This window comes from Humulus lupulus, chromosome 9 (assembly GCF_963169125.1).
Source record: "Humulus lupulus chromosome 9, drHumLupu1.1, whole genome shotgun sequence".
NCBI lineage: Eukaryota > Viridiplantae > Streptophyta > Magnoliopsida > Rosales > Cannabaceae > Humulus > Humulus lupulus.
Genome location: NC_084801.1, coordinates 82,911,925 through 82,931,989, shown reverse-complemented (window position 1 = coordinate 82,931,989; position 20,065 = coordinate 82,911,925).

The window sequence follows — 20,065 nt, the reverse complement described above, 5'->3', positions numbered from 1 at the left end:
GAGGTGACCCCTCGCCTAATCTAGAGACCAGAACACCCGGAGGACTGTACAAGCTCCCGGACCTCTCAAGCCCCGTGACCTTGGGGGGTAAATGTTATCCAGATTTCCGGATAGCGTTTAGATGGATAGCCTCGGGGAAGCAGAATTATCAAACTCTTTCACGAAAGGTTACCAGAGCTCGCGGATGGACAGAAAGGCTTCGCCTCTCCCGTTTAGTGTCCAGCACACTCTTTCAAGCAACCGCGACCCGGAAGCACGTCAATTCTCCCGGACTCCAGAAGGGATATCCTTCGGGGAAGGTCCTTCCAGGAGAAGCTCTTCAGGTTACCTTCGCGGATACAGTTCCGTGCCTCGCACGGAAGAAGACCAAGCGGTCGAGTCACGGAGGAGGCATAGTTGGAATGATACTCACCTGACACAGGATCCCGCCTGACACGCCCGACAGGTCGAGGCCGCACACATCCCAGCACACCTAAAAGTGCCTTTTTCGCCTACTGTTCTGCTGACAGCCTAGAAAAGACAGCTGCCTTTTGACACTCCCCATATTTTCATGTAATTATACCCACGTAGAGCCTGGTAGCCATGCTACTACGGTAATTGTATCCCCTATTTACGGCTGGTGTAATTAAGACTCATGGGGGCAGAGTAAAACCCTAATAAAAAACCCTAGCTATAAAGACCTCCTCATTTTACAATAGGAGGGAGGGCCAACAAATTACAGGGCAAGAACCCTGCCAAATTCTCTCTAGCTTCACCTTCTTCAAGAGAACCCGAGAGAAACATTGTGAGTTTGTGAGGTTCTTGTACACCAACCATTTTACTGTAATTCTCTACAAGTATAACAACATCGACTCGTGGATTAGGGCTCGTTAACGCCTGAACCACGTAAAAAACCTGTTTGTCTATTTATATTTCTGCACTTCTACAGTTCTTATCTTTTTATTATTTTGTTTGTATTCGTTTCCGAAAAACTCGGTAAACATTTTGGTGCTTTCATTGAGAGCTGTAGGGAGTTGTTAGTCAGCTCTTTTTCTGTGTACGTTTTTTGTATTCTCTCCGTACTGAAAAGATGGTGACTACGAGAAAATCCGCGATTGACAAGAATGCTAGGGTCAACCCCGATACTATGATAGAAGATACGGTACAAAACGAACCCTCGGCAACCCATACCGAAGGAGAAAGTACCCACGACTCGGACTACCAAGGTGAAGACCCGACATCCCGCCAGGATCGGGTCAGTAGTGAAGATACGCCATACTTAGAAAACGAAGAAGAGTATGTCCGAGACGGTTACTACAAAGACGGCTACTACTACGAGAAGGATCCAGAACTGGTCCAAGTAGCCGAAGAACTGGTGGCCACTAAGGCCAAGCTTGCTGAGCAGGAGCGCGTCTCCGAAAAAATGCAGCGCATGATGGAGCGCCTCCAAAGCAAGTTCGGAGATCTAGGCGACTCGGACGAGGACGCCTCTGTTTTAGGTGGTGCTGATGCCACCATGCCAGATCCCGCCGCTGCTGGACCATCCAAAGCCGCCCCTAACAAGGGCAAAGAAAAAGTTGGGGAGCCTGTGCGCACTAACGCCCCTGCACCTCCTAAAGGCGTGAATCACCAGGCCGACTGCCCCCCCCACGCGCAGAAGGTCTCTAGCGCTCCTAAGTCCAGACGTCCTTCAGCCCCAAGGGGGCACTCTGTGCCTAAAGGGCCCGGTGCTAAGGCACCCAGGCCTAGGGGAAGGAACAAACGCCTCAGTGATTCCGTCAACCAGGACGGTCGGGCTGCGGACACGCACTCCGAAGATAGCTGGTCCACGGTGGACCTAAGAAGAAGGTTGGAGGCCAAGTATGAAAAGGCCAAAGGAGAAAAGGCCCGGCCTCGCGGAGATGACCTGCGAAATCATCTCAACGACAAGCTCCGGGGACGTGACCTCCCGGAGAGCGATACAAAGAGGCTCGAGGAACAGATCGCTGCCTTGACCAAGCTGGTCCGAAAGCAAAGTGGGACCCTGTCAGACCCTGAGGAGGAAGACCCGGAACCATGTATTCGGAGGATCGCGGAAATGCCCCTCCCGGAGAACTTCAAAATGCCTCATATAGAATTATATGAGGGGAGGACAGACCCGCGCACCCATCTAGCTAAATACAACAAGATGATGCAAGTGGCGCGCGTCAGTGAGGATGCCAAATGCATGTGCTTCTCACTCACCCTTACCAAGTCCGCGGAGGACTGGTGGAAAAGATTAGCTCCCGGATCCATCCACAGTTGGAAGGAGCTACAGTCCGCATTCAGGAGGCAGTTCATTGCTGCCCGGGACCACGACATGGAGGTTGGTTCCTTAACCAACATCAAGCAGCTACCCAATGAGAGCCTCAAAGCTTTCATTCAAAGAATGATGGAAGCTGCTGCTAAGACCAAGGTCAGCGATGACATGAAGCTGATTGCCCTTCAATCGGGGCTTACCGTCGGCTCCCTGCTATGGGGAGAAATGCAAAGGAGACGAGCAGAAAATCTGTCCGAATTCATATCAAAAGCTCAGGGAATCATCAACCTTGAGGATGCCTACCAACAGGCCTTTGGAGTTCCCCCAGCTCCGACGCCCTCCGTGACTGCACCGAGCTTTGCTTCGCAAGCTCCCGCACCAGCCCTCACGCTTCCAGGAGCCCAGTTCACTCCAAGCGTGTATGGGCCTTCCGCGTCTGCTCAGACGCCGAGTCAAACCCATTTCTCTGGGTACGGAGCTGTACAAACCGGATGTAGTATCGCTCCCGGCCCATCGCAACCGCAAGCGGAAGGCCCAGAACAAAATCTGAGCCAATCGCGGAATAAACGAGGCGGAAGAAACTCCAACCGGGGGGACCATTTAAAGAAACCCCGTTATGAGCCTTTAGTTCGTTCACATATCTCTTCTGGGCGCCTCTGCTCGTGCCGACCATATACGGACCTCCAGAGATGGTGGACATCTCTCCTCCAACCACGGGAGGGGGGACGTCCTTATCTATCCGCGGCCCGGGCTGGCTGGCCGGGACTTCTGGAGCAGGTCGGCCTGCCGGAACCCTGTTCCGTGCGTATTGAACCAATGGGCCGGCTCTGATGAGAGTCTCGATCTCGTCTTATAATTGCCTACAATCGTCGGTATTGTGGCCAACATCGTTATGAAAACGACAAAACTTGGTGGTGTCTCTCTTCCCCTTGTGGTGTTTTATTGGCTCCGGCCTCTTCCATGGGACTCGAGTAGAGTTAGCTTGGAAGATATTCTCCCTAGACTGGGTGAGCTCTGTATAATTCGCGAAGATGGGCTTGACTTTGTCTACGGACTTATTCTTCTTTTGGCCGTGTTGACTGTTTTTGCCATTTCCCTTTCTTTTGCCTCCACCGGGCTAGTTGTTCTGTATGACGTTTTGGGTCGCTGCCACGACCTCCGTCCCTACTCCAGCAAGCTGTTCGGGGACCTGGCTGGTTCCCGCAGCTGAGGCTTCGGCCTCCTCCAAGTTAATCCATTCTTGGGCCCTATTAAGGAATTCGTTAACCGAGCTGACTCCCTTCCTTTGTATATCCTTCCAGAGGTCTCCTCCAACGAGGATTCCAGTCCTCATGGCCATGAGATTGGAGCTATCATCCGCGTCTCTGGCTCGAGCAGCGACGTTCGCAAATCTGATCAGGTAGGCCTTTAGAGTCTCACCGGGCTGCTGCCTCATGTTAGCCAGGGAGTCGGCCTGAACACGGGCGGCCTGGGAGGCTCAAAATGCCCTTTTGAAGTCTGCCGAGAAAGTCTTCCAGGAGCTGATTGACTGTCTTTTACTTTGCTTGAACCACTGCCTGGCAGGTCCAGTCAGTGTGGAAGGGAAGATTAAACATCTCAGCTCGGGGCCAATGTTATGGGCCATCATGAGGGTGTTGAACATCCCTAGATGGTCCGATGGGTCTCCGTCCCCATTGAACTTTGACAAGTGAGGCATACGGAAACCAGATGGGTACGCCGTTGCTGTTATACTGGGGGCGAAGAGTTCCATCTCGTCCCCCGAATCATATTCGTCTTTTTCTTTTTCTAACAGGAGCTTCCCCATCAACTCCTCCATCTGAGTCAGGCGCTCAAGGGTTTGGTCCTGATGTCCTTGGTTATTCCGGGGCTGTTCAACAGCTCCGGATCCATTGTACATATTTGGTGGGTTATTGCCCCTCCTATCTTGAGATAGGTTATTTGGGACATTCCCTCTGTTACGTACTTCGGACAGAGCCCCCCCTGAGCGAGCATGGCCATCTCCTCCTGCTTGTTCCCCTCTATGAGAGTTGAGGTGATCTCGCAGGTCACCTCCCTGGGTGGTTTGATGACTTTGTGCCGAACTCAAACGCTGACGCAGGTCTCCCCCAGAGAGATCACTCTGGCCTCGCCTTGCCTCTCTCCGACGTTAACGTCGGTTGTGAGAGGGGGTAGTCGGGCCAACATATCCTTGATCTGCTGTTTAGCTATTGCTAGCTGGCTCCTCAGCTGAGCGTTCTCCATCTCCACTGTCATTTAATAACACGGGTTTTGATTAGGTGGCCAGGGGGCCGAACTTCCGGTGTCATCTTGGCCCACCGGCTGCTTTCCTGGTCGCTGCTGGGCCTCCGGAACTTGTTCACCAAGGGCGGCAGTATGATGAGCCTCCTGCCCATCATGTTGTTCTGTCTCGGTACCATGCCTGGATCGAGTAGTCGCCATAGTTGGATGTTTGCAACTCCACTAATCGAACTTTGCTCTCAATGAAAGCACCAAACTGTTGACGCGGTTCTTCGCCAACAGGTAATTTAAGAAAAGAAGAGAAAGGGATTAGTGCTAATAATGAACCGAAACAGATATGTGATCTTAGAAAATGAAATGGTGACTCAAGACACGGTTTTTAAGTGGTTCAAAGGATAAAATCCTTCTACTCCACTAGTCAATATTATTGCTCTATTCTGGGTATATGATTACAGGATATTTCTTACAAGAGATAATCCAACCCTTATTTATTCCCAGGGTCTCCATATTTATAGGGGAAGACAACTGGGAGTTGGTAAGAAGGTCATCCCGTGACCTTCTTACCTATCGTATCAACTCTGTGACATTCATGATTAATTCCTCAACCTGACACATAAGAGTGATCAAATCAATAGGTAAGGAGATATTGGGCCGCACGGCCCAACCCAGTCGTGGGTGTCTGAATACGCACGTTCCTACTGCGTGTTCGAGAAGTCAGGGGCATATCAGACACGTGATGTCTGATATATTCACGTTTACCTTGCGTGTGTTGACTTTACAAAGGGGTCATAGCCTCCATATCTAGCTCGTACCACGAGCTAGACACTTAACTCGACCTTCGGCCTTCAAAGTCCGGACTCAAGTCTTAGGCAGTCTTGGCGAACCCTTGGGTTGCCTCGAGCAAAGGAGGTACGACCTTATGACGGAAGCTCCGGTCTTGGGGATGTCCACGAGATAATCATGATTAGGCCGCAGCTCAGCTCGCTAATCAGCCCGTGGGAAAATCAGGGCGTACACATACATATAAAATCATGGTAACTTAACCAATCAAATACAAACATAGTAATAACCATGTTCCTTAACAGGGATAATCCCTACCTATGGAAAAAAAGAATGCATTAATTAGACAGTTATCCCGACTTAGAGCATTCAAGAATAACCTAAATCACGTTCTTTCTCAAGGGCTGAGCCCTATTCATAGTTATAATCAACAACCAGACAAAGCCCTAATCACATAGACCATACATTGGGTGCAGTTTTTGTAATGCCCAACTCCCTTAGAGCCGTTACTAAGTGAGTTTAAAAACGTGCTTTTAACTCGCTAATCGAGTTTTAAAATCAAACAGTGTACTCAAGCCATAAACAAAGAAAAGACTCAAGAAATAATAGTTTCCATAGATAAATATAAAAAGTTTACACTTGGGATCCCAAAATACAGTTTAGAGACATTTACAACATAAAAAGTGTACTAAGTCGGCTAAACGACAAAATCTAAGTTCATTTACAAGCATCTCCCAAAATCCTCTGGCCGTGGCAGCCAGGCTGGCCAAACATGTACACGCCGCCTCACGCCTTTACCTGCACAACAGTGCATCTGTGAGCCGAAGCCCAGCAAGAAAACCCACAAACAGAAAACATATGCAACACATAAGTCAGGCATAAAAGCAGGCCACCAACGGCTAAACACATACGGCCTAGCCGTCCCAGGCGTTTACCAAGCCCTGGGTTCGCGGACCATGCCGTATGGATATCCCAGGTACCCTTCTAGGGCTCGCCCTGGAAACTCGCACTCCACGTGCTCAACGCTGCTCCCGGCCTCTTGCCGTTCTCGGCCTTGCACTCAACGTGCCTGACGCCATTCCCGGCCCCTCGCCGTTCTCGGTTTACACCGTTCCCAGCTCTTGCCGATCACTCACATAATATTATACATGATATGACAACAAGTACATAATTCTAGCGTAAACAGATAAAGGGCTACGCCCTACAATTCTAACATGTTGGGCTCTGCCCTGCATATCAATTCCATTAAAGCACATTGGGCTCAGCCCTCCACACAAGCCCTATGGGAACAGGGGTTTTCTTACCTGAGTTCCGATCTTTCTGAGCACCGATGCCCCGAGCACAATCCTCTAACGTGAGCCTCGCCGAAACCCTAGTCACAATATATTAACAATGTCCATCCATCAAATTCTAATCCAATAAATAACTTTGAGCCATAACCCTAACATTCGGGTCCTTGAGTTCTATCAATCTGGGTGACAAAATCCATCCCGAGCCTTACCCCTTGAGTTCCCAAGCCTAAGATACCCTAAAAACTCAAACTGGCACTAAGGGCCGCGACCCCACCCACAAGAGTCGCAGCTAGCCTCGAAGCAGAGGCTAGCACCTTACTGACCCCCACACGGGCCGTGGCGCGCATGAGCTTCTCGGCCTCCCATGGCCGCGTGCGCAAGCGGGCCGCGGCGCACCCCTCTTAGGGCCGTGGCGCTCTACACCGAACCCAGATTTTCACACTTTTTCCTATACCTTTCCTCAGGGCAATTCATCCTAAAACTTGGCTAACATTCCTAGATATCCAACACAATTATTCCAGCACAGAAACAACATCAGAACCTCATTAAAATATGCTCCAAAACTCAGCTAGAACATCCAAAGATAAACCAAGCTTAGCTAACATGCAATCCCCTAAAGCCAGCAGAAATTTAAGACTAAACCTTAGTAATTAGAGCTTACCTTACATAGCTTTGTCCCTGAGTTTGATCCTCAATCCCCCAGTTTCAAGTTCCTAGAGTATCCCAGCTGAAATCCCTTTGATTCCTAGGCAATTCCTTTGAGTTTCTTGATGAGTTTTGTCTTAGAGAGTGAGGGAGAGAGAAAAACAAGAGCTATCTTCAGTAAGAAAGAGATATGGGTCGGTTTCTCAAGTTTCTAAACACTTCCCTTTTTTTTTTGTTTTATTTTACTTAAGTCTAAAAGGTTACCTCAAGGCTCAAGGTACCAAAACATCCCCGAGGGCAAAATGGTAAATTTCCCTAATATTCTCACCTAGACATTCTATCCTCAAATACATCTCCAAATATTTAATTTCATGTCCCGATAACCCCATAACTCATCTAATACCCAAATTACCCCTCGACTCGCTTTGAGTCCGAATCTCAACCCCGTTGTGACACCCCGGCTAACCGCTCCCCAGGATTGTCTCGGATCGTGCTGTACAGACATATCACATTTATACAACATTTATCACACTTATGCCCCTAATATCCAGACGGGGCCCACATGCATATTTAACTCAATTAAACATGCATCATAATCATATATACACATAAATTCACACATAAGCACATTAACCCACGTATTGCCCTCCAGGCACACTAATCAAGGCCCCTAAGCCTGATTAGCAAATTCGGGTCGTTACAACTATCCCCTCCTTACAAAAATGTCGTCCTCGAAATTACCTGAACAAATCGGGGTACCGCTCCCTCATCTCTGACTCAAGTTCCCACGTTGCCTCCTCAACCTTGCTGTTTCTCCACAGCACTTTCACTAAGGCGATGGTCTTATTCCTCAAGACCTTATCTTTTCAGTCAAGAATCTGAACCGGCTTCTCTTCATAGGACAAATCCTGATCAAGCTCCAAATTCTCAAAACTTAAAACATGCGTTGAATTTGACATATACTTCCAGAGCATAGATATATGGAGTACATCATGAACCCCTGATAAAGCTGGAGGCATCGCTAATCTGTAAGCTACCTCTCCAACTCGTTCTAGAATCTCGAAGGGGCCAACATACTTGGGGCTCAACTTACCCCGAACACCAAATCGTTTCACACCCCCATGGGTGAAACCCTAAGGAACACATGATCACCAACTTGAATCTCCACGCTCCTGTGTCTGAGGTCTGATTAACTTTTTTGTTGACTCTGGGAGGCGAGCATACGCGCTCTAATCTTTTCAACTGCCTCATTGGTCCTCTGAACCATCTCTGGACCCAAATACCTTCTCTCACCTGTTTCATCCAAATGAAAAGGTGATCTACACTTTCTTCCATAAAGCATCTCGTACGGAGCCACACCAATGGTCGCCTGATAACTGTTGTTGTACGAGAATTCGATCAAAGGGAGATACCTACTCCACGATCCCCCAAAGTCAAGCACACAGGCTCACAGCAGATCCTCCAATATCTGAATCGTCCTCTTAGACTGCCCATCCGTCTGAGGATGATAAGCGGTACTAAACCGTAACTGTGTGCCCATAGCCTTCTGCAGACTCTCCCAGAACTTGGAAGTGAAGGTGGGGTCTCTGTCTGACACTATCGACCTCGAAGGCCCATGAAGTCGAACAATGTCCTTCACATACAACTCAGCATACTGCTCCACAGTATAAGTTGTCTTAACAGACAAAAAGTGGGCGGACTTTGTATACCTATCCACAATCACCCACACTGAGTCATGCTGTCCCACAGTTCTCAGTAAACCAAATACGAAATCTATAGTAATATCTTCCCACTTCCACTCTGGGATCCCCAAAGGCTGCAATAACCCCGCTGGCCTCTGGTGCTCAGCCTTAACCTGTTGATAAGTGAAGCACTTAGCCACATAATCCACCACATCCCTCTTCATGCCCGACCACCAATATAGAGCTCTCAAGTCCTGGTACATTTTCGTTGTACCCGGGTGCAAAGAATAGGGAGTGGTATGAGATTCATCCAAGATCTCTTGCCGGAGATCAGAATCAATCGAAACACAGATCCGACCCTTATACTTCAGTAATCCCATCTCTGAAATGGAGAAGTCCTTTGTCGCTCCGACTAAGGCATTCTCTCTATAAACTCGTAACTGAGAATCCTTCCCCTGTGCTTCCTTGATTCTCTCAAGGAGTGTAGACTGAAGAGTGATGTTGGCCAACTGACCAACCACAAACTCTATACCTGCTCTAGTCATCTGCCTCGAGTTAAACAACTATCCTGGGCCCTTCCGACTCAATGCATCAGCCACAACATTAGCCTTCCCAGGATGGTAAAGGATATCACAATCATAATCCTTAACCAACTCCAGCCACCGCCTCTGGCGCATATTCAAGTCCTTCTGGGTAAAGAAATACTTTAGGCTCTTATGGTCGGTGTATATCTCGCACTTATCACCATAAAGATAATGCCTCCAAATCTTAAGTGCAAACACCACCGCTGCCAACTCCAGGTCATGCGTAGGATATCTCTGCTCATATTCCCTCAACAGTCTCGATGCATAGGCTATCACCTTGTCAGCTTGCATCAACACACACCCCAAACCCTGCCTGGACGCATCACAGTAGACCAAAAACTTTTCATTCTCTGTCGGCAAGCTAAGTACTGGCGCAGTAATCAATCACCGCTTCAGTTACTTAAAACTATTCTCACATCTGTCCGTCCAGACATACCTGATCTTCTTCTTTGTCAACTCTGTCAATGGTGTAGCTATTCTGGAGAACCCCTCAACAAATCGCCGATAATACCCTGCCAAACCCAGAAAGCTTCTCACCTTAGGAACATTGCTCGGTCTAGGCCAATCTCTGACTACCTCAATCTTACTTGGGTCAACCAGAATCCCCTCCTTACTGATGATATGGCCCAGAAATGTAACTTGTGGCAACCAAAATTCACACTTACTGAACTTACCATATAACTTATGCTCCCTCAACCGCTGTAATACCAACCACAGATGCTGCTCGTGCTCCATCTCTGACTGAGAGTACACTAAGATGTCGTCGATGAATACGATCACAAACTTGTCCAGATAGTCCTTGAGAACTCTATTCATCATGTCCATAAAAGCTGCTGGGGCATTGGTTAATGCAAAGGACATAACCAGGAATTCATAGTGTCCATACCTTGTTCGGAAAGCGGTCTTTGGTATGTCCTCCTCTTTATTCCTTAGCTGATGGTAACCTGATCAGAGATTTATCTTGGAAAACACTGTTCCTCCCTGTAGTTGATCAAACAAATCGTCGATCCTAGGCAGTGGATACTTGTTCTTAATGGTTAACTTGTTCAGCTCCCTGTAATCAATACACATCCTGAGGGACCCATCTTTCTTCTTAACGAACAACACTGGAGCACCCTATGGTGAGAAACTCGGTCTGACGAACCCCAAATCAAGCAACTCCTGCAATTGAATCTTCAACTCCTTTAATTCCGCCGGAGCCATTCTATAAGGTGTCCTAGATACTGGCTCCACTCCTGGTACCAACTCTATAGCAAAGTCAATCTCCCCCTGAGGTGGCAACCCTGGGAAATCCGCTGGAAACAAATCCGGAAACTCACACACCACCCTTGTCTCACCCGGTCCAATCGGTGCCACCCTAGAAGTATCCACAACGCTTGCCAGGAATCCCATGCAACCTTCCTGCATCAGATCCCTAGCCCTTAGGGCTGAAATCATTGGTACACGCGGTCCACTAATCGACCCCACAAAGACAAAGGGTACCTCCCCTTCTGGTTCAAAAGTCACCATTCTGCGCCTGCAGTCAATCGTTGCCCCATACTTGGATAGCCAATCCATTCCCAAGATCATGTCAAAATCATCCATCTCTAGCTCAATCAAATCAACAAACAATTCCCTACCATTTACCTCCACTGGAAACGCCCTAATCGACTTCCTAGAGACTACCAATTCTCCTGTTGGCAACAAAGTCTGAAATCCCCTAGCATACACACCACTAGGTCTACAAAACTGATCTATCACCCTAGCAGATACAAATGAATGGGTAGCCCCCCGAATCAAACAATGCAGTATACAAAGAACCAGCACTAGAGATCTGACCTGTCACCACTGAGGGGCTAGCCTCCGCCTCAGTCTGTGTCAAAGTAAATACCCTGGCAAGAGCAAGACTGTCACTCTACTTCTGCTCCTCCTTCTTAACTTGAGGGCAATCCCTCTTCAAATGCCTGGCACTTCCACAAACAAAGCAGGCCCTAATCCTGCACTCACCCAGGTGTCGACGCCTGCACCGTGGACACATAGGAAAACTCCTCCAATTATCACTGCCACCCTGACGGCATGTAGAAGCACCCCGCACTCTCCTATCAGTACTAGGAGGGGTAAATGAATCTGGAACCCTTCTTTTCTGCTCACTGGGGCCACTGCCCCGACTAGACCCAGCAAAAGGAGGCACCACCCTCCTGGCATCGCGCCTAACAGCGCTGTCCTTCCATATCTGATCCTCAACCATCTCTGCAGTAAGGGCCTTATCCACCACTTGGCCATAAGTAGTAGTCGCTGGATCCAGGGTAATATTCACATAGCGGACGATCATGACATTCAATCCCCGAACGAACCTATCCCTCTTGGCCGCATTTTTCGGCACTAGATCTGGCGCAAACTTCGCCAATCTATCAAACTTTATTGCATACTCTGTTACTATCGATCGATTCTGAGTTAGGTTGATAAACTCATCAACCTTCATAGCTCGTACTGCCACACTGTAGTATTTCTCATTAAAGATACTCTTAAATTCCTCCCATGTCATGACTGCAACATTCCTTCGCTGACTCACCACATCCCACTAGATGCGAGCATCAGCCCTAAGCATATAGCTTGCATAAGCAACCCTTTCACTTCCCTTGACCCTCATAATGTCTAAGATCAAGGAAATCATGTTCATCCACTGCTCTGCCAGCAGTGGGTCCGAACCACCCTTAAAGGTAGGAGTAGGTAAGAAGGTCATCCCGTGCCCTTCTTACCTATCATATCAACTTTGTGACATTCATGATTAATTCCTAAACCTGACACATAAGTGTGGTCAAATCAATAGGTAAGGAGATAATGGGCCGCACGGCCCAACCCAGTCGTGGGTGTCTGAACACGCACGTTCCTACTGCGTGTTCGAGAAGTCAGGGGCATATCAGACACGTGATGTCTGATATATGCACGTTTACCTTGCGTGTGTTGACTTTACAAAGGGGTCATAGCCTCCATATCTAGCTCGTACCACGAGCTGGACACTTAACTCGACCTTTGGCCTTCAAAGTCCGGACTCAAGTCTTAGGCAGTCTTGGCGAACCCTTGGGTTGCCTCGAGCTAAGGAGGTACGACCTTATGACGGAAGCTCCGGTCTTGGGGATGTCCACGAGATAATCATGATTAGGCCGCAGCTCAGCTCGCTAATCAGCCCGTGGGAAAATCAGGGCGTACACATACATATAAAATCATGGTAACTTAACCAATCAAATACAAACATAGTAATAACCATGTTCCTTAACAGGGATAATCCCTACCTATGGAAAAAAAGAATGCATTAATTAGACAGTTATCCCGACTTAGAGCATTCAAGAATAACCTAAATCACGTTCTTTCTCAAGGGCTGAGCCCTATTCATAGTTATAATCAACAACCAGACAAAGCCCTAATCACATAGACCATACATTGGGTGCAGTTTTTGTAATGCCCAACTCCCTTAGAGCCGTTACTAAGTGAGTTTAAAAACGTGCTTTTAACTCGCTAATCGAGTTTTAAAATCAAACAGTGTACTCAAGCCATAAACAAAGAAAAGACTCAAGAAATAATAGTTTCCATAGATAAATATAAAAAGTTTACACTTGGGATCCCAAAATACAGTTTAGAGACATTTACAACATAAAAAGTGTACTAAGTCGGCTAAACGACAAAATCTAAGTTCATTTACAAGCATCTCCCAAAATCCTCTGGCCGTGGCAGCCAGGCTGGCCAAACATGTACACGCCGACTCACGCCTGCTGTACTCATGGTTGGTTGATCTTCTCCTTATTTTTACCTGCACAATAGAGCATCCGTGAGCCGAAGCCCAGCAAGAAAACCCACAAACAAATAACATATGCAACACATAAGTCAGGCATAAAAGCAGGCCACCAACGGCTAAACACATACGGCCTAGCCGTCCCAGGCGTTTACCAAGCCCTGGGTTCGCGGACCATTCCGTAAGGATATCCCAGGTACCCTTATAGGGACTCACCCTGGCAACTCGCACTCCACGTGCTCAACGTTGCTCCCGGCCTCTTGCCGTTCTTGGCCTTGCACTCAACGTGCCTGACGCCGTTCCCAGCCCCTCGCCGTTCTCGGTCTACACCGTTCCCGGCTCTTGCCGATCACTCACATAATATCATACATGATATAACATTAAGTACAGAATTCTAGCATAAACAGATAAAGGGATATGCCCTACAATTCTAACATGTTGGGCTCGGCCCTGCATATTAATTCCATTAAAACACATTGGGCTCAGCCCTGCACAGAAGCTTTATGGGAACAGGGGTTTTCTTACCTGAGTTCCAATATTTATGAGCACCGATGCCCCGAGCACAGTCCTCTAACACGAGCCTCGCCGAAACCCTAGTCACAATATATTAACAATGTCCATCCATCAAATTCTAATCCAATAAATAACTTTGAGCCATAACCCTAACCTTCGGGTACTTGAGTTCTATCAATCTAGGTGACAAGATCCATCCCGAGCCTTACCCCTTGAGTTCCCAAGCCTAAGATACCCTAAAAACTCAAACTGGCACTAAGGGCCGCGACCCCACCCACAAGAGCAGCGGCCATCCTCGAAGCAGAGGCTAGCACCTCACTGACCCCCACACGGGCCGCGGCGCGCATGAGCTTCTCGGCCTCCCATGGTCGTGCGCGCACGCGGGCCGTGGCGCAACCCTCCTAGGGCTGCGGCGCTCTACACCGAACCCAGATTTTCACACCATTTCCTAAACCTTTCCTCAGGACAATTCATCCTAAAACTTGGCTAACATTCCTAGATATCCAGCACATAAACAACATCAGAACCTCATTAAAATATGCTCCAAAACTCAGCTAGAACACCCAAAGATATACCAAGCTTAGCAAACATGCAATCCCCTAAAACCAGTAGAAATTTAAGACTGAACCTTAGTAATTAGAGCTTACCTTACAGAGCTTTGTCCCTGAGTTTGATCCTCAATCCCCAAGTTTCAAGTTCCTAGAGTATCCCAGCTGAAATCCCTTTGATTCCTAGGCAATTCCTTTGAGTTTCTTGATGAGTTTTGTCTTAGAGAGTGAGGGAGAGAGAAAAACAAGTGCTATATGCAGTAAGAAAGAGATATGGGTCGGTTTCTCAAGTTTCTAAACACTTCCCTTTTTTGTTGTTTTATTTTACTTAAGTCTAAAGGGTTACCTCAAGGCTCGGGGTACCAAAACATCCCCGAGGGAAAAATGGTAATTTTCCTAATATTCTCACCTAGACATTCTATCCTTAAATATATCTCCAAATATTTAATTTCATGTCCCGATAACCCCATAACTCATCTAATACCCAAATTACCCCTCGACTCGTCCCGGGTCCGAATCTCAACTCCGTTGTGACAACCGGGCTAACCGCTCCCCAGGACTGTCTCGGATAGTGTTGTACAGACATATCACATATATACAACATTTATCACACTTATGCCCCTAATATCCAGACGGGGCCCACATGCATATTTAACTCAATTAAACATGCATCATAAACATATATACACATAAATTCACATATAAGCACATTAACCCACTTATTGCCCTCCACGCACACTAATCAAGGCCCCTAAGCCTGATTAGCAAATTCAGGTTGTTACAGTTTTCTTACCTTAGGTTCGATTGCAACGTATATTAAGAACGACCCTCAAGCATGATCCCAGTTACGAGCCCCAAGTGATAACCTAGTCACAACTGATAGAGAATCTCATCAAAATGAGATAATAAAGGCTTCCTGACCAAGTACTAGCCTCCGGGACGTGAAACTCTACTAAACTAGGTAGTAGGATCGATCAGGTTTGAGTTCTTGCACTCAAAACTTTCCAAGGGCTCAAAAATCCTTCAAGCACCGTGGATCAAAACAAAGGAATTGTGACCCATTCCAAGTCAGAGAGCCCAAGGTTGTCCTCTATATTGACACATGTCGCGATGCGCCACTACTGGCGCTGTGGTTCAAATATCACGTACGACACCTCCTTGTCCTTCCCGTTCATGAGAGTCGCGTCGCCCCAAGAACAAGGTCATGGATCGCCTTAAAAAGTAAAAAATTTCCTTGTCTTCTTCAAGTCAAAACCCACCAAAAATCTATCGAAATATAGATAAATCGCCAAGGTAAAGTTTCCAATCAACTCAGCACCTCAAAACACACAAAAGCCAAGCCTAAACTTGGCAAAAATCCCATCAAATTCAAAAATTCAGAATTGAGTTTCTAAACTCCAAAACATAGCTAAAAACCATAAAACAGAGGGATTCAAAGCTTGAAATCTTTACCTAAGTTTCCCCAAATGATGCTGAGCGTCTCCCCAAGAAATCCTGAGCCTATGCTAGTCTTGATTCCTCCTAAATCGCAAGAATTCCCAAGGAATTTAAGTGAGTGTGTGAACGAGAGAGATAGAGTAGTTGTAACGCCCTACTACCTTAGAGCCATTACTAAGTGAGTTTAAAATGTGCAATTAGCTCGCTAGACGAGGTTTTAATAATAAAAGTGTGATTAAATAGGAATCTAGGCTGTAATCTTTAAAAGAACTCTGATTCGTTAAAAGTTTAAGAGTTTAACATTCGGGATCCCAAGATGAGGTTTGCAAAAATTTACAATTCAAAATAGGTTTACAGATGACTCATTATCAAAAACATAATATAATACAGCCATTTCTCAAAATGCCCCCAACCAAAGTAGTCGGGCAGGACAAACATGTACGCGCCGCCCCCACGCTCTCCGTACTCTTGGCTGGTTGACTTTCTCTTTGCCCTTACCTGCAACATAGAGCACCCGTGAGCCGAAGCCCAACAAGAAAACTCATACAGCACATAACATATGCATATCATACAATCACTACAGTAGATAACACATAGTTAATCAGACAGTCCATATGATTTAAACACATATACAGCCATGCCGTCCCAGAAGTGCTACCAAAGCCTGGGTTCTCGGTCTACACCGTAAGGATATCCCATGTATCCATTGGGGTCTCACCCAAACCATAAGCACTCCATGTGCTAAGTGGTATTCCCAGCCCCACTGCCGTTCTCGTCCTTCGCCGTTCTCGGCCCTTCGCCGTTCCCGGCTCCTTTGCCATTAATTCTGCTATAACCACATATAGGATTCTCAAACATATAATAATTCATTTAAAGCTACATCCTAGCAATAATACAATCTAGGGCCGCACCCTGCAACAATACTATGGGCCTATGCCCTGCTCTACGGGTGTTACAGTTTTCTTACCTATATCCCCAGCTTCACAATGCACCAAAGTCACAAGCACGGTCCTCTATCCTGAGCCTCTCTGAAGACCTAGTCACAACACATATAAAACATCCTTTAATACTATCCAATCCAAAACCACTTCCCGGGACCAATCCCACACTCTCGGAATCCCCAAATTCCTAAAACAATGCATCGGAAACATCCCCCGAACCCCCGGAGCAAAAGCCCAAAATTGCAAAATTCCTTGTTCTGGAATAGCCTAGCGTCGCGGAGCTACCCTTGAGGGCCGCGGCACCCAGCATGTCAGAGAGTACCCCTAGCCCTGAAGCAGCCTCCCGCCGCGGCGCCCCTTCGCGAACCCAGAAATCTGGGTTTTCCCCTGCGTTTTTCCCGAGTCAAAACACCTACAACTCAACCCAAACACATATCTAAACCCCAAAACCAATTTAAAACCCCAGATAAACCATCTAACAACCTTTAAACATCATCCACAAGAATAGATACATAATCACTTCCATAAATCACACTTGATTCCAAATTTCAATAGTTCAAACCAGTAAGTTTAGAAATTCATACCAAAGCCTATAAAAACCTAAACCACACCTCAAATTCCTTAAGCCACAACAGAAATAAACTTAATAATTGCATAGAATCCTTACCTCAAGTAGAGAATTCAACCTTAAGCTCCCTTAATTCCAGCTCCAAGGTAAGCCCTCTGATTTCACAATCTGAATTTCCCAAACAAGCGAGCCACAAACCATCTTTCAATTCCAATCAAAATTCTATAGAAACTTACGAAAAACATAGAGATTCTAGAGATGAAACTTACCTATGACCAATCTTGATTCTTGTTTGGCTTCAATTGCTTCAAATCACCTTGATTCCTCTCCTAAATCTCAGAATTCCCAACTCCCTTCCTTTCTCCCTTTTTGCCCTTAATTCTCTTTTTCTTTCAGCTAAAACTGAATTGCCCAAGTGAAATAACGTGAATGATGTAACGCCCTACTACCTTAAAGCCGTTACTTAGTGAGTTTAAAACAGAAATCATGCTTTTGACTGACTCTACGTGGTTTCTAAAACCAAATGTGTGACTAAACCAGAATTTAAGGCTGTACTCTTTGCAAATGTTTAGTTTCATTGAAAACGTTAAGTATCAAACATCTGGGATCCCCAAAATAAGGTTTACAAAATATTTACTACTCAAAAATAGATTTACACCAGGTTAACTATCAAAAGAATAAGTTAATACAACCATATACAAAATGCCCCCAACCAAAGCAGTCGGGCAGGCTGAACATGTACGCGCCGCCCCCACGCTCTCCATACTTATGGCCGGTTGACTGACTCCTTGCTTTTACCTGCCACACAGAGCACCCGTGAGCCGAAGCCCAGCAAGAAAACCCAAATAGTACATAACATATGCATAAGATATAGCTGACATATAATCCACTGATAAATAGGAAAACCATCAGACTGAACAAACACGGCCATGCCGCCCCAGAGGCCTTACCAAAGCCTGGGGTCTCGGTCCTTGCCGTAAGGATAACTCATGTATCCAATGGGTCCCACCCTGGCTATAAGCACTCCATGTGCCAAGTGTTACTTCCGGCCCCAAGGCCGTACCCGACCCTCACCGCTCTCGGCCTTAGCCGTTCATTTCATTATAATCAGACATATAGTACATTTCGAAATAATCACTCAAACACATAATAATTCATTTAAGGTTATACATTTGCACGTAATAAAATCTAGGGCCATGCCCTGCAATAACACTGTGGGCCCATGCCCTGATCTCGGGTGTTACGGTTTTCTTACCTGTATCCCGAGCTTTCCTGATGCACCAAGGTCACAAGCACGGTCCTCTAGCACGAGCCTTTCCGAAAACCTAGTCACAACACACATAAAACACTTTTAATACTAACCAAACCCAAAACCACTTCCCGGGACCAATTCCACACTCTCGGGACTCTCAAATTCCTAAAACAAATCATTGGAAACATTCCCCGAACCCCCGGAGCACAAGCTCAAAATTACAAAATTTCAAGTCCTGAAAATGGCCTAGCGCCGCGGCGCTACCCAAGAGGGCCGCGACGCCCTGTCAAATAGGGTCGCGGCGCCCAGCAAGTCAGAGAGCCTCCCCTGACTGGAAACATCCTCGCGCCGCGGCACCCAAGAATAGGGCCGCGACGCTCCATCGCGAACCCAGATTTTCTGGGTTTTTCTCCTTCAATTCCCTCATCCAAAACACCTCTAAACCAGCCCAAACACATATCTCAACTCCAAAACCAAATTGAAACCTCAAATGAACCATCTAACAACCTATAGATACTAGTATCAAGATCAAAAACACATCCACACCCAAAAATCCACACCTTTGATTTCAACTTTAGAAAATTTAAACCCATAGCTCAAAACTTAAACCATGATTCAATTTCTTAAACCAAAACAGAAACAAACCTTAAATTTGCATAAAATCCTTACCTCAAGTGGAGAATACAACCTATAAGCTTCCTTGATCTCCTCCTAAGCTCCCACTTCAGCCCCCTTCTTCACTTCTTCTTCTTGCCCTAGCTTTCTCTTTCCTTTAGTTTTTCTTCTCTTCAATTTTTTTATCAAAACATCAAATGACCCAATGCCCAAACCGTGTACCCCAAAACCCAGCTGAAAATTGTCTAAATCCCTTGCCAAAAGACCATTTTACCCCTTCCTAATAACCCTTCCTAACTAAACCTTCAAGGGCACTCTTGTCCTTAGACTTCTATTTCAATTCTATCACTTTCTATCTAAAACTTGTTACTCAAAGCAGTTACAAACGGTTACACAGGTTACTCAATCGCCAAAACTATAACCATTAGATTTCAATTCAACTTAAAAAATTCCTAAAGTACCCCTAGGCCCCTCCCGAGCCGGGTACAAAATCCCGTTGTGACTTTTAGACTAAGTAGCTCGCTAGGACCGTCTCGACGCACGCATCACAATAAAAACACCACACTCACACGGCACAAATCACATAATACAATTATCACATTTATGCCCTCAACGGGCTAAAATTACCAGTTTACCCCTAACATACAAACGGGGCTCACATGCATCTGTATACAACCTAATCATGCATTCTAATCACATATTCAATCAAATTCAGAAAATATCATATCAATTTACTTCTCGCCCTCCAGGCATGCTTAAACAAGGTCTTAAACCTTCTTAGAAACTTGGGGTGTTACAAATGATCTTTCCCTTAGCTGAAGTAATCTAAATCCCTGCCAAAAGACCACTTTGCCCTTCCATCTATTTCCCCTTCTAACTAAACCTTAAGGCCCTTTCTGTCATTCTTACTTTCTTACAATTCTACCACTTCTTTCATCTAAACT